Source organism: Pseudopodoces humilis, chromosome 1 (assembly GCF_049639895.1).
Source record: "Pseudopodoces humilis isolate 2021_Gansu_Grassland_sample_001 chromosome 1, ASM4963989v1, whole genome shotgun sequence".
NCBI lineage: Eukaryota > Metazoa > Chordata > Aves > Passeriformes > Paridae > Pseudopodoces > Pseudopodoces humilis.
In genome coordinates, this window is record NC_142200.1 from 122,287,763 (window position 1) to 122,302,677 (window position 14,915).

The window sequence follows — 14,915 nt, forward strand, 5'->3', positions numbered from 1 at the left end:
ACATTGTTTAGACCTATTCTCCTGATCATGAGCAGGAAAAGCATCAGACTCATGTGGGAAGTTATTGACCTGGAGAAACAGAGACTTGAGGACTAGATAGGAACTCTAGCTGGTTTTGAATGCATAACATGGGCAGGACCTGGCCAAAACTTCTAACTGTGCATGCTAGGAACACATGCTGCTTAAGCATCCTTCAGCAATAAAAGGTGAAGGATGGAGCACCAAGTACAGAAGACACTTGAGAAGGCACTCATGCTTTTCATTGTCTCCAAGTTTTATACTTGGCTTGTCCAGAACTGTGTGCTGTGAGCTAGTAACCACTTGCATGCTGAGCAATGGCAGGATGCTGCTCAAAGCTTTACTGTTTCCAGTCTGTCAAGACAGAGTTTCTTTGGTTGTCATCTCCTTCCTGCCATCAAAGGTTGGCTACAAAAAAACATGTCCTGTCACTGGACTTCCATAAAAATTACACAAGCACTAGAAGTTGCAGGACGAATGGGGGTTGGTGCATGTTTTGCAACTGGGAAGAATACACTTTTCCAGCAGGTTTTTGTCATTTGGGTGCCAAGCATAGCAGGACTTGTCTCTTGAAAAGAAGCGCTTTTTTTTTTCCTTCTGCCTTTTTCCCTCTTGATTCTGAATCACTAAGAGGCCTGTAATCCAAAATTCTGCATCATCCAGGCCAGCAAGAGGAAAAAAATTAAGCTAAGACTTGTCCATGGTTGGTAGACAACTTTCTCTTTAGAGCTGTGCGACTCATTGGAACTCATCCCACAGGGAGTGGGAAAAAGCTTTGGGAAAAAATGTAAGGAAGAAGATCCTTACTCACAAAAAGGAAGCACCACCATGCATTGGAAGGTCTCGTAGCAGCACAGACTGTATCAATACTGGCTCAGTGCTGTCCCCTTATTTTGCATAGGCAATACCATTGTGATTACCCATGGCTTCATCATCACCAGGCCAATGTAACAGCCAGCTGTGCTCTCTGGGCAACATGTTTCCTTACATCACTATTTTAACCAGATATTTCACATTGGCTTTAAGAGACAATGTACACAGATAGATACCTTGGAATGCACTTCTCCACAGCATATGGTGCAATGTAGTACTCAGAAGAAGAAAGAAAATAAGTAGAAAATTAATTGGATTGCTGGAAAATATAGCACCTTGCATGCTTAAAAATGCTTAGCCATCTAGATGAGCCTACAGGAAGATGTCATAGCTTGGGATGTAGGCCTGAGCATCTACAGGATATAATGGAGTACACATAGGAGCTTGGTGCTACAATCAAGCTCAATTTCCCACAAATGAACTCAGATTCATTATTTTAGAGTGGCATCTAACACTTCTCAGTGCAGGAAAACAAATCCCAACTTTTATGAACAACCATGCGTAGAATTCTATGTCTTAACCACAGTCACAGCACTCCACTTTATCTAAATAGAATTTATGCCCATTGGACATAGTAACTAGAGTTACTGAAATCTGAATAAGAAGCAAACATTCCTTCTGCATGAATCATGCTGCTGAAACAGCAGATTGAAATTGACTGCATTTCAAATTATTGTAGAGAGGAAAGGAGAGTTTAGCTCTCTGTTATAGGTGAGGGCACAGCTTCTCTCTAACTCACTATTCCAAAAAATGAAGTGTTGAATGTGCCTTCTTTCTTTCAGCTTCATTACTTCAGTTATTCAATTCAGTTATCCAAACTGTCCCCAATGCTTATATACAAAAGCTGCAACTACCTTCTGTGGGCCAGTAATGAGAAAAAAGGGAAAACACAACCCATTCTACAACAAAATGGCAGATTTTACAACCTTACACAGAACGGAAAGCTCTCCTGTTGATGCTTTCTTGTTCCAGGAATTATGCACTAAACAGTGAATACATTCTATTATAATATTAAAACTAATTTATTTCCTTTGGAACATGAAAGATGATTCCTTCTAATCAGGAACTCAGCACCAAAATAGAGTGGGCCTTCAAAATAAACAAGAAATAATCAGGCTTTGCTATTATTTGATGTAGTTGTCTATCCAAGCATAAATTATTCAAGTCTGTATATTGTATACATTTTCAGCACAGTTGGCATATGGGTATTCAAGTAACAAAAATGTGAAATTTTTCTTTTGTTTGGGTATTTATTTTTCACTTTGAGACTGTTTTTATTAGGTCATTCACTATTTTTCTCACTCATGATAGATCTCATAGCTATGTGAAAGGGATGGTTTTCTTCTACAGGTACCAAAGGTTTTGGTATGACAGGCAGGGTGAAGATAGAGTTTTTCAATTACATATTCACTTCCCACTGCTCTCAGATGATACTTCTCTATTAGAGACAGTGATTCCTAGCTGCCATCAGCCAAGATGAACTTGCCTCATCCAATTGCCTGTGTTAGCCTTTATATCCAAGCCCAAAGCTTCACTTGCTTCCCAGAAACACTTCCACTTAAATCATTAAGATTTTCCTGGCTTTATCCTCACATGCAATTTTTTATTTCTCCTCCCTTTTTTGCAGAACTGTAATAAAATAGGCAAATCTTCTATTAATTTTCAGATGCATTGCAAAAGAAAAATCAGTGTGAAGTGAAATGACAGAATTCCAGTTTATTACTATTAGGAAATGAGAACCACAGCATTCAATAACATTGCAATTACTAAACTAAAGAGACTCCTCATCTACTGCAAATTGAAAAAGGACATTTTTTTCTTGCTTAACATACCCTTTATTTCTTCTGGCAGCACTGGTTTTATTAACTAATCAATACAAATTTTAATGACTGATGCAGAATGAAACGTAACTGGTTTCAAGTACCAACTGCTATGTCTGTCCATATGCATTACAGCATTACTTTCACTTTAAACAATTAATCAGCTGCAAAATGGGCAGAACCAAATGAAATCCTCATTCAGAGAGGATTGTTTCTTCAGCTATCTACTACACAAAAATTGTATCTACATTTCTACTTCTAATAATGCCATAGCCAACCCTATTCTATACCAAGGTAAATAGAGAATTCAGCTGTAGCACTCATCTTTAAATCAGAAATATTGGCAGTAGTACCTTCTTTCATAACAAATGATGAAACTTCTCTAATTCAGTATTACATAGTAAATTATTGAAATAGATAAAAAAATAAAACAGGTGAAAAACATTGAGGTACACATTTACCATTCATGTTAATCCCCTATATTTATTAGTGGTTTCTGACAAAAACTTCCTCACCAAAATGGTCATTTTCTTTAAATAGTGTTTGCTTTTTCCAGGAATTTAAATTTTACAAAGAAAGTTCCATGGAATTTACATTATTTTTTTTTAAATCACCCTTATAACTTTACATGAATTAAACTACTATTAAAATTCTGGGGACTGGATGACGATATGCAATTAGATTTAATTCAGTATAATTAGACTGAGTCAACAGCTACCACATTTCCAACCTGACACAAGTCAGATTTTCATTTTTTTTACCTTGATATGTGTCAGCAATAACAGTTTCGTTAAGATCAGTATAGTTAATTATTCCTTTGCCTGACTGAAGCAGCAACATTACTGGGAAAAGTCTGTAGACACAAGGGTAACAAGCTGCATATGAAAATCTGATGGATCATTGCACCGACATACAGTAACTGCTTTAAGGGTGAAAAATAATTGTCTTTGCTTTGCTTTATGCGTGCTTAGCACATAGTCCACGTCCTGTTCTGATGCTGGACTTAGAACCCAATTATGATCAAAAGAGGTACATATATTAGACCCCAGTTCTGGCCTATCTGTGCATTTCCCATTCATTCTGGAATACAACTGCGTACCATAAATGAAAGATTTGGTATTTTCCATCATATTGATTTCAACATATGTGGGCCAGGAAGATATATAGTGCCATTTTTCACAGAGGTGAATAATATAAAATGATCATATACGTAACACAGCAATGGCAACCTAAAGATGAGGCAATCCTATGATGTTTTAAGAAAAATACTTTAGGTTACATATCACATAGTTAATCAGTTTCATGCAAGATAATCACCCTCAATCAGAGTAAGTAAGCAGAATTTAAAACACTTCTTAAATGTGGCTTAGTTTTAATTTGTTTTGATTATATTTATAGCCTTAAAATACAAAAAAATATGTCTTTTTTAATTCTCTCTCCTGAAATACTTAGACTGAAATCACTGGAAAAAATCCGCATCTTTTTTCTTGTAACGTGATAATGGATTTATTATGTTGCTTCATTATCTACACAGAAGTGTCTTTTAAGCTGACATTTCTACGCATAAAACCTAAATTATGGACCAAATGTCAACTGAAAAAGACTCTCAGTTGTGTCTCCTGCTGTCTCTCTTTTTACAAAGACAGCAACACAAACACTCCATAGAAATAAAAAGAGGGAGGAAAAATTATGTATACAGACTCCACAGGCAACCAACAACCCAGCAACTCTCTCCAAAAGTATGCATGACCATTCTGAGGATAAGTAAATGTGAAGCTGTGTCAGAAATGACACTCAATTGGTCACTACAAAGTAATCCAGACTTTTCAGATTTCTCACAGGCATTGCACACAGACACCACAGAAAAACTGCATTGAAGTTGTGGAAGCAGCTCAGTTGCTACTCTGTGGCCTAAAGAAAAAGGATTGCATTTGCCAGACACCCAGGAAAATCTCCTACGCATACCAGCATGTTCTGTTTGCATGTAATCAGAGTATACTGAAGAAGCTACAAACTTATATTTAGGCATCACTAAAGAAAAGTAGTGATGGAGGGAATAGAAGCATGCAGACAGCTCGATGTAGGGAAAATGTATCCAGAATACATGCCAAATTCTGCTAAATTTTTTAAAGGTAATTTGCAAAAGATGGCAGGAAAGAATAATCAGGAATTATCTTTTATACACTTTTCTAGCTCCTCCACTGCTTTGACTGCCTGTCTAAATTTAATCAGTTTTTGTGGTTTGCCCTAATGAATTAAAGATCAACTGCTACTAGCTCAAATCCCAGATTCCATGCTCTGTACCATTTCTGCTCTGGCTGGGATGGAAATGAGTATACTACAGTCTTCCACGCATGTTTTCAGTAGATCTGAACCTTGAACAGGGATTTCACAAGCTCGCCTCTTAAGCTGATCTGTTTCAACAACAAACAACAAACAGCCCATCAAAGAGGTGAAAATTTCACATGCAAAGGTGACATCCTGATCTCTTTATAGTCAACTGCAAAACTCACCGACAAACAAAATCTTTGACCTCTTCAATCAAGATCCCAATACTAATATTATTGTCACCCTCAGCAAATTTTCAGATGTCATTTCCTATCACCTTATTTTGAAATCTGCATTTTCTTCATAATCTGGATCAGCATAAATGACGTGCGTTGGCACAAGGAAGAACGGTTGATCAGCTCTCAGAAGCCCTAAAGGAAGTCTCATCACATTAACAGGCTGATACTGATCCAGTCATATGTATCTCACTAAAATGCTACAAAAACCTAGGGTTACACACCCATTCATCACATGAAACATGTACCTTTTCTCACCAGTTTCTGAAGAAAGCCTCTTGACCAAAAAATTCACTTACTAACTTCACTTTCCCAGTCAAAAGAAAGCCTTGAACTCTTGTTCCAACTGTTCAAAAGATAACAATATTTGACCACATTTTCATGCCAGAATTTTTTTTTTTGGAAGGGGTGAAAGCATTTAACCAGATGGAGTGGAAGACAAGGTGTATGTGATGGCATAGAATAAATATAAACACTTCACAGTCTTCCAAGAGACTCTGAGTAAGCAACCTGGATATATTGAGAGCAGTTGAGTATTCTCTTAGGTGATTTCTTCATTCACAGTCTTCATAAGAGACTAATATGTTTGAAATAGGAGAACTAGCACCCCTAGAAGATTTTCTCATCTTTTCTTCACTACACTCTGCTCGACAGTACTTGGCATTCTGTGCAGACTGTCCACCTTCAAGCACAGAATGTACACATGCAAGAGGAAGGGACTGCTAGGCTGGTTCAGTGGGTACCCATACAGTGGGTACCCATCAATTAAACCTAGAAATGCAATTTACAAATGAAAATACCTTTCTCTGATTCGAACCTTGGTTTGGATTCCCCCTCAAACTAGTCACTCTTGTAGGCTGTGGTCCTGACTGCCACAGGATTGCATCTTGACTACGTCTTTACTCTGTTCCTGTGGATGAGATTCAACTTCAGTCCTCTGCTGCTTCCGACCTGCTCCATTTTTTGAGTACACTGAGGCCAAAAAGTATCCTATGGCAACCTTCAGCTAGATCCCTGATGCTGATTATGGCAGTCAGGAGAGCAGACATAACCCACATTAGAAGACAATGGTCTGTTTTTGGTATAGAAAATTATTTTCCATTTCAACTCACTGATCATTCAATTTATAATACGTTTTCAGAGAATATATAGAGTAATTATTTATATCCCAATTAAAACAGCTTCAACTCCAAATTAAATATCAAAATTCTGCTTAACTCAGTGGTGTGACTTATTAATCAATGTTGATTGTATTGACTGCCAAAAGGGGAAACACAAAAGATTAGAATGGCAACTGTATGTATTTTATAGTGTCCACACATTCCTATATTTTTAACCTATATATGGACAACTAAAGAGCTATCTATCTATGAAACAAAGAAAATATGAATAATTGACACATTTTATGCACCGAATAGTGTCTACATGCATGCTGCTTATTTCTCATTTTGAGCTAGGTTAAATTTTCTTTCCTTGGAAATCTTACATTTATGCCTGCAGTTCACCCACCTCTTGTCAAAGCAAGGTTTAGCTCAATAGTTAGATACCCTGGAGACTTAATGTTAACTGTCAAAAACTTGAATAATCCAAATTTTGTATAATTAATTTCCTAGACATACAGAATGTCTGTGTCATATAATTTTCTTCATACATTTCTATAAAGGAGATACAATATTGCATATAAAGTGCTTCAAAATAAAACTCCAATATCACATTTCCCTACTCCAAAACACCATGATTCAAGAACTTTCCTGAGAATAAATATCAAATCAACTTTGTTTTCATGTAAGCTGCAATAACAAATTCTTAAGAGCATACAATAGCTTGAATTCATTTCATGGTTACAAGACAGTCAAGTTCTGCCTAATGTCTCATTCCTGGACTGTCGGAATTTGTTGCTATTTACTAGTTGATAGATTTACCAATTTGAAGTTTCATGTTTCTACTTTACTCAAGCACTAGACCTCATCTGGAATATTGCATCCACTCTTGGTGTTCCAAATAACTGAATGAAGCTTCCTCCAGAGTCTGTCAAAGTAGGAAAGAGCTGGAGGACCCGCCCTGTTGAAAGCTGAGAGAGCTGGACCTGTTCACCTGAAGATGAGGCAGCCTTAGCAGGGACCTAACACCAGCCTGTCTGTGACTATGAGGAGCTCTTCCAAAAAGATGGAGCCAGGTCTTCACAGGCACACATGGCACAAAAATGAGAGAAAATACTCATTAATTGAAACTGGGAGGCTATGATTCAACATAAGGAAGAAAAAGTGCTATCAGAATAACTAGGTATTGGGTATGATGGTTCAGAGAAGTTGCGGAATCGCTTTCCTTGGAGCTTTACCAGGCAGAATTGAATAAACCCCTAAACAACAGGGTCTAAATTCTATGTTGACTCTATTTTGACCAATAGGTCCCTTCCATCTACTGTGATTAAGTGCAATCATGAGCATTACAAAAAGTAACAGGAAATTAAACTTCCAGATTGAGCTTAATACAACCTAGGACATATCACTGAAGATTTTTCAAAAAGGAGGTGGAATATTACCACCCTTGGACAACACAATAAAGAGATTTCTGTGGGCACAGACTATTTTTCTGATTTACTGAAAAAAATCTAAATTCAGACTGTAAAGGATACAGAGAAGTACACAAGAGGTATCTGGTGGAATAGAGATATACTCACATGAAAATAAATCAGAAGAGTAAATTCAGTCTGACTAAATAAATACTCAGCAGATGTGTGATTTCTCTTTGACCAAGAAGTAAAACAAGGAAAGTTAACAGATAATTTATATTTATATATAATATATATTTATATAGGTATAAATTGACCATGTACAAATCTATTTGCACACTTACACAAACTTCTCATTACATGCATGTAAACATCTCTATATCCCTTCCTGATTTATTTGCAAAGTTGATAGCTTGTGACAAGCATCAAGGCCAACAATAAGTTTCTTTAGGGGAAACAGAAGGCGGGGGGACAAATAAAAACATTTAAAAAGGGGAAAGGTAACTAGAAAAGCAAGAGGACATAATGAAAAGAGGAAAGGGAAAGCTCCAGTGGCTAGTCAAGAAGAGAACCTCCAGGGTTTCCCCATTAAGCATCCTTTCCAGTGTATCAGGTGATGCAGCATACTACTTTTCCCACAGAAACCACATAAATTTCCCCATGATCTAGTCACATTCCCTAGTGCCTGTCCTCCCTTATGATGCCATTAGCCCTGAATGAAGTAGTTTTTGATCAGAGGCTGGTATTGCAAACTAACTGGCTGCTAAGTTTTGCATATATTATTGGGGAACGCTGGGCAAATACTTATCTTCCTCCTAATGCAAACTAAAAGCTGCAAAAAAACAATCCATGAAAAGGTTGGTGAAACGGATTGACTCTTACAGCAATGTCAACCACCTCCCTGACATAACAGCAGTACCACAACATGGAGGTACAAGGCCATGAGAATAACAGTACGGGACCAAGAGCATGAGGACAGGAAGGCAACACTGCCTCAGAAGCCTTGGTGACAGGTGAAAGCCTTGGTGAAAGGTGACAGACCTGCAATGGAAAGGCAGCTGCAAATGGAAGGCACTGTGCAGCACCACTTCTTTTATAAAGAAGTTCAGGCTCAAGTCTTCACATATCTTGTATGCACACAAGATTGGGATCCTTCAGGGCTGCCAATTTCTCTTGTGCAATGGACATCATCTTTTCAAAATACTCCTTAGACCAGGTCTTCACCTCTCTTGCAGGTTAAAAGAGCATGGAAACAAAAGCTATGGTCAATGAATATGACAGTAGAAGCTCACACATGCTCAGACTAAACCAGAATTTATTCACACTCAAGTTTGAATAAAGCCTCAAGATTGACAGGCATCCATTCTAGAATCTTGAACAGAAATTAACTACAAGACAGAGCATCTCAGAGCAGAAGTTAAATGAAGAGATATAGAATCCATCAACTTCAACTCCAAAACTGAGGAACTAGGGACAAATAAAAGACATACTGTAAGCAGTCATCTTCTTACAGGCACTTCTGAGCTACCTTCACTGAAAAGAATTTCATTTTCTTAAACAAAAATAGTTTACAGTTATGCAAGATATTTAAAACAAACCACCCTGATAGTTGCTATATATCGTAAACAAATTTCAACAAGGTATCATGATTTGTGAATGACCAATGTTAACATCATATTGAAAAATATCATTAAAAATAAATTACTGGAAAGTAAGAACAAGTATTTGCTTCCTATTATCTCTCCATCTCATAATCAATATCATACATTAAATTAATGCTAATTAATTCAAGTAAACATCTGCTTGAAGGTTGTGTAACAAAAGTTTTCAGTCACTTATCCCCAAAAAGGCATGTCTAAATTACATATCACCTCATCCACCTTGACCAGGTAAGAATGCATGAACAGTAAGATCTAACCAAACCAAAGACCTGTTCAGAATCCAATGCCTTTCCCCCAGATGCCCAACAGCAAATGCATAAGGAAAAGTGAGGAAGTGCAATGCAACCATGTGAATGGTACCTTCTTGAAATACTCTGAAGCCTCCAGAATATTTGGTGGTTAGGGACATTATCATTCAGAAGCATTATGTCTCTGCTTTCTAGCCTTTGATATGTTTGGTTGGGGCTTTTTTATCTAGGAATTTGTCTAAATCTTTTTTTGAACTCATGTTAACTTTTTGCATTGATCAACTTCTTTGGCAGAAAGTTATACTGTATTGTACATATATATATATATATATATACTGTACAAAAATGAAGAAGTATGGAGAAGTGTTGGTATGTCCTCACAGGAAAGGCCGAAGCTCGCCTCAAAGCACTGAAACATTAGTTTTGAGCAGTAGTCAAGCACTATTCCACTGTAATCTTTTAGCTGCTTGAAGATGAAGCTATAGATAAGCAGCACAAATAAACTTTTTAATTTGTTATGAAAGTTGTAACAATAAATTCAACACTAGTATAGTCTAACCCAGCACGCACTGACATTCAAAACACATTCATTACAAAAGTTACATTGAGTAAGGAAAAAATTCTTCGGTCACGTATGATCATCCTAATTTAAAATCTTAAAAGCAGGAGAAAATGAAAGGTGATTTCATCAAGTAATGTTAGCTCTAAAATGCCTTACTCATCTATCAGTTTTAACAAACACTATAACCTTAAGTGATTCAGCAATACAACATTCTCTGCCTATTTATCTGGAAATCATTACTGAAGCCTTGAAGCATGACAAATACATTTTATCATAGAATAGCCTAATGTTCTGTCTTTACACAAGAGCTATCTTTAATTTAACTCAACAGATGTATTATGTACTTTCTATTTAATTGCAGAAACTTAAAAGAACATTTTCTAACTTTTGAAGAGACTGGAAAACTCTGATGAATACTCATTCCTTTTAATCTGAATTTATACGGAAAGTTCATGTAAACAGCATGCTTATAGGACACAGCACATGATCCTCAACAAATGTGGCCCAGAACTCTCTTGTAAAAGGGAAAAAGCCTCACTCCTGTGATGCACTAAGCTCTCTCAGCTAAATGGTTCAGCTGAGTACGCTGCAAGCCACAAGTACTTTCTCCTGCAGTTTGAACACACATACCCTAAGTAGCCTTAAATTTGCTAGTCTGAATAGTGATGAATATAAAACAACAGTAGTACATGCACTCTGGTAAATATGTGTTTAATTTACCAATTTGGAGATAATTAGAGTACATCCCAACTCTTTTGTCATTTTTCATTGGTTACAGTTGATCATTCACAACAGGATTTGATTACTTTCAAAGCTACATTTAGCTTACTAAGCATCAGTTGAATATTAAGAAACTAGCTACTACAACTACATTTAGGTACCATCAGGATTCATATAATTTTCAGGACAGGTAAACTTAAATTTGATACGTATTTTCAGTATGCAAGTAATATTTTTGCCAGCAACCTCTATAGGGCTATTTCAGGTAGTGAAATGAAGAACTGGAAATTATTTTCCACTCCACATGCTTTTTAGAAAGTATATCCTTTTTGTATCATTTTTATAACTCTTTTCAATGTTTTATCAAGAAATTGGAAAATACATGTGCCACTTAATCATAGTGTTATCTTTTCACAGAAATAAATTCTAATAGGAACAACTACTCTAAATGAAGCATGTACTGACTTCCAACAATGAAGACACTATTTTGCTTTTGTTTTCAAACTGCTCTGGGCGCAGGAAGATGCTAGTGAACTGAAGATACACAACAGCTTACAAATTACTGTTCACATTTAGCTGTGTAGACCAAGCTTCATTTGTGGAAAAGCAATTTAATGGAAAACTAAACACTACTGTTTTCAAAACTAACATTTTAAAGTCAGATTCAAAACATTTTGGTGTATTACACATTCACACAGACTTTCAGAAGAATCTGAAGCTGAGACCAGTGCTTTGGTGGGCTTACCTACAGTGCTGTGTTTGCATCAAGTTGGTCACCAAGAAATATAATGGCATGTTTTTCTCTTTTTTGGAATTCTGAACTGACAACGAGATTTTTGTTAAAAAGACAGCTATTTCAATATTTATATGAAGAAACTGGCACCAGTGGTACATAAACATGACTGACTGCAGCTTTTCTCTGGAGCCATGACATGTTTATTCCCAATGTTTTGGATCACATCTTCACCATGACAATGAAAAAGAGGTGTTAAAATATAAAAAAAGTATAAAATATATTATTTGCATCATTCATGGTAGAAAATTCTGTACAGTTGAGACATAGCTATTTTACACAAATAACAATGCAACTTAAGTGTATGAAGGGATGGAATTGCCTTCCAAGACTGCTCTGGTGTTATGACAGAGAACAAGCTGCCATCTCTTTCTGAACAAAGTAGGTGTTCCTGGTACAAAACATATTATGAGCTGAGGCCACTGATATAGAAATGTATTGGACATGAGAGAAAATTTAGAGACACCCAGCAACAAGGTAACTATAGAAGAAGATACAGGGATGCTGCTGTGGAACTAGGTGTGTGGGGACTGAGAAGTAGGGTAAGACATTTGGGTAGGACATTTGGAAAACCTTAATGTGAAATACCTTCCTTTTTTTGTTCTTGAGTTCTCATCAGAGCTACAGGCCTTAGTGAGCTTGCAAATTAAATCCTGAATAACTGCCACAAAACTATTTTTCTGTCACAGAAAACAAAATGTCAAGGAACTAAAGCTGACAATGTTGAAAGACAAATGTTTAAAATTCCTCAGTTTCTGTGTCAGCACTTGTTCTGTGCTGTTTGTGACAGGGAATCTCAACAGCTTTTGCATCAAAAAAGCACATTCATGCATTTTCATATGTCAAAAGGTCTCCACAGTCCACCTCACTACTTCTTTTTCAAAGATCAGCTTGTATTAAATATTTGTCTACACTTAAATTTTCACGTTGTTTAACAGTGGGTTTAGACCTCCTCAGAGCACTTAAAAATATAAACTGCTGTGGGCTCGGGGTAGATATTCAAAGATGAATATGCATGTTGTGCATTACGCGTAATACCTGCTTTTTTCTCTAAGAGTGATAAGCATGAATGATTACTGATTGCTATTATGTTCCATTTCATATCAAAACTCAGACATTTTAGATGAGTCAAAGCAACTGTACCTTTGCTGGGAACTACCTTCATCATGTCCTGGGCTATCAACCGAGAAGCTGCCGGCCGGGATGTACACACCGTAAATACAATTATACAAAACTCTGGCCACCCACCCGCTCCCGGGACGGGACGGGACGCGCCCGCCCTCCGGCTGCCGCCTGCTCCGGGCAGTCCGACACCGGCCCGGCGGCGGTGCCCGAGGAGGGCGCGCCCCGGCGGCGCCCACCTGTTCGGCCCCCCCGGGGCAGCTCCCCCGGCGCCCTCCGGAGCTCCGCGGTCCCACCGACCGCGGGGAGCTGGCACGGCCCGCGGAGCCCCGGCCGCCGCTCTCCGGCCGGCACCCGCGACTCGGCCGCGGCGCCGCAGGACGCGGGGGTCGCGGAGGATCCCCCGGCCCCACAGACGCACCACCCGCCCGGCAGGGCAGGCGCTCGGGGAGCTGCTCTGCCACTCTCGCTCCCGCGAAGTAAAACTTGCCGCGGGCGGCCGTGTCCTCCCTCCCCCGCCACCTTGCCAGCCCTCACACGGTCCAACTTCCCGAAACCTTCCCGAAGGTCCCAAAAATACCGGCCCGGCAGGTCGAGCACAACGTCCGGCTGGCGGGACCGGCCGGCCCGGCGCTCGGCACTCGCCGCCCGCCGCAGCCGGGCGGGGCGGAGCGGAGGGGCAGCGGCCGGTGCCACTCACCTTCCCGCTCCTCCGCCTTATCTCTTCGCTCGCGGGCTGCAACTTCCAGCGCTTCCCCCAACTGCCATCTTCCACCGGAGCCGGGGGGGAACGAGCGGCGCGGCGCGGCGAGGAAAAGTTGCGGCGGTGGCGATTAGGTGCGGATCGGGTGCGGACTGGGTGCCGATTAGGTGCCGATTAGGTGGCCATCGCGCCGGCGGGGCGAGCCTGTGCCGTGCGCGGCGGGCGGGCGGGGCGGCGGCGGCAGCTGGCGCGGGGCTGTGCGCTGCGGTCGCCGCCCGTGGCGACGCGGGGAGGATTTGCTAAAAATAGCGGCTCGCTCGGCTCGGCGCGGCGCGGGGGGAGGCGGGGGAGGCGGCCGGGCTGCAGCGCTCCCCGTCGCGGCCGCTGGGGGCCGGGCGGGCCGCGCCTCGCTGCGCCGCCGCCGCCGGGGACAGCCCGGGCGGGGACAGGCACAGGCACAGATCGCGCCCGGGCCGCGCTCCGGGCCCCGGGGCTGCGGCTACCCCGGCCCGCCGAGGGACCGGCTGGCGGCCGAGCCCGGGGTTATTTATCCCGCGGCCCTGGGCCCCCTCCCCGCCGGTGGCCCCCGTCAGCCCTCGGGGGAGCGGACACACGTGCCCGCCCTGGCAGGCGAGGGACGGCGGTGAGGCAGCGGGGCCCGGAGGGCTGGAGAGGGGACACGCGGCTGGGACGGCACCGCGCTGCTTCCACCGGGTCCCGGCGTTCGGCACAGGGAGAAAGGCGGTGTTACGGGCTGTGTGGTCCTGCGTGGTGTGTGATTCGGTTCCCTTGGGCTATCACAGCCCGGGATGATCGCACATTTCTCTAGTACTGCTTTCCTCTCACGGCCTTCTTACCAGTCTTGGTATCTTCAGCTAGAGGACGCCCACCTTTCTGAACGCACATTGAGTCTCTTTGGTAGCGGTCAAGAGTCTCCAGAATTCTCTTTTCCTAATACTGTTTTAAACAGCGTAAAAACTACTTTAGTCAATGGAATCTGCCACATTTATTTCCAAACTTTTTGATAGATCTCTTTGTTACTCGGGAGAGAAAGTGTCGCCTTTTATTTCTCCCCTTCCAGGGAAAGGTTGGGAATTCAATTCTTGGCTCTCTAAGCAATCAAAAAAAAAAAACATAAAAAGCTATTTCCCACCTAAATCTTTGGAAGTTTCATGCTGCATTTTAACTGATTTAATTATTTTTTTTTTCGATCGATTGTATTTATTCTTTCCAGTTTGTATTGCTTTCAGAGGTGCTTTTCTGAAACAAATGTATAAAATTGTTGTTTCCAAGACTGGTGAAGGACTTGTTAAGTTAGA

The 14,915-nt window shown here is 40.5% G+C and overlaps 1 protein-coding gene across 2 annotated transcripts in view; it reads right to left on the reverse strand.

Annotated features, from left to right (window-relative positions):
• The window catches only part of HDAC9 (histone deacetylase 9), a 457,947-nt gene extending 444,127 nt beyond the window's left edge, over nt 1–13,820 (reverse strand). For both annotated transcript variants that reach the window (XM_088065227.1, XM_088064938.1), the window contains exon 1: nt 13,594–13,820. The gene's annotated coding sequence lies outside the window, so the exon portion shown is untranslated. The remainder of the gene's footprint in view (nt 1–13,593) is intronic.
• Nucleotides 13,821–14,915: the final 1,095 nt, after the last annotated feature.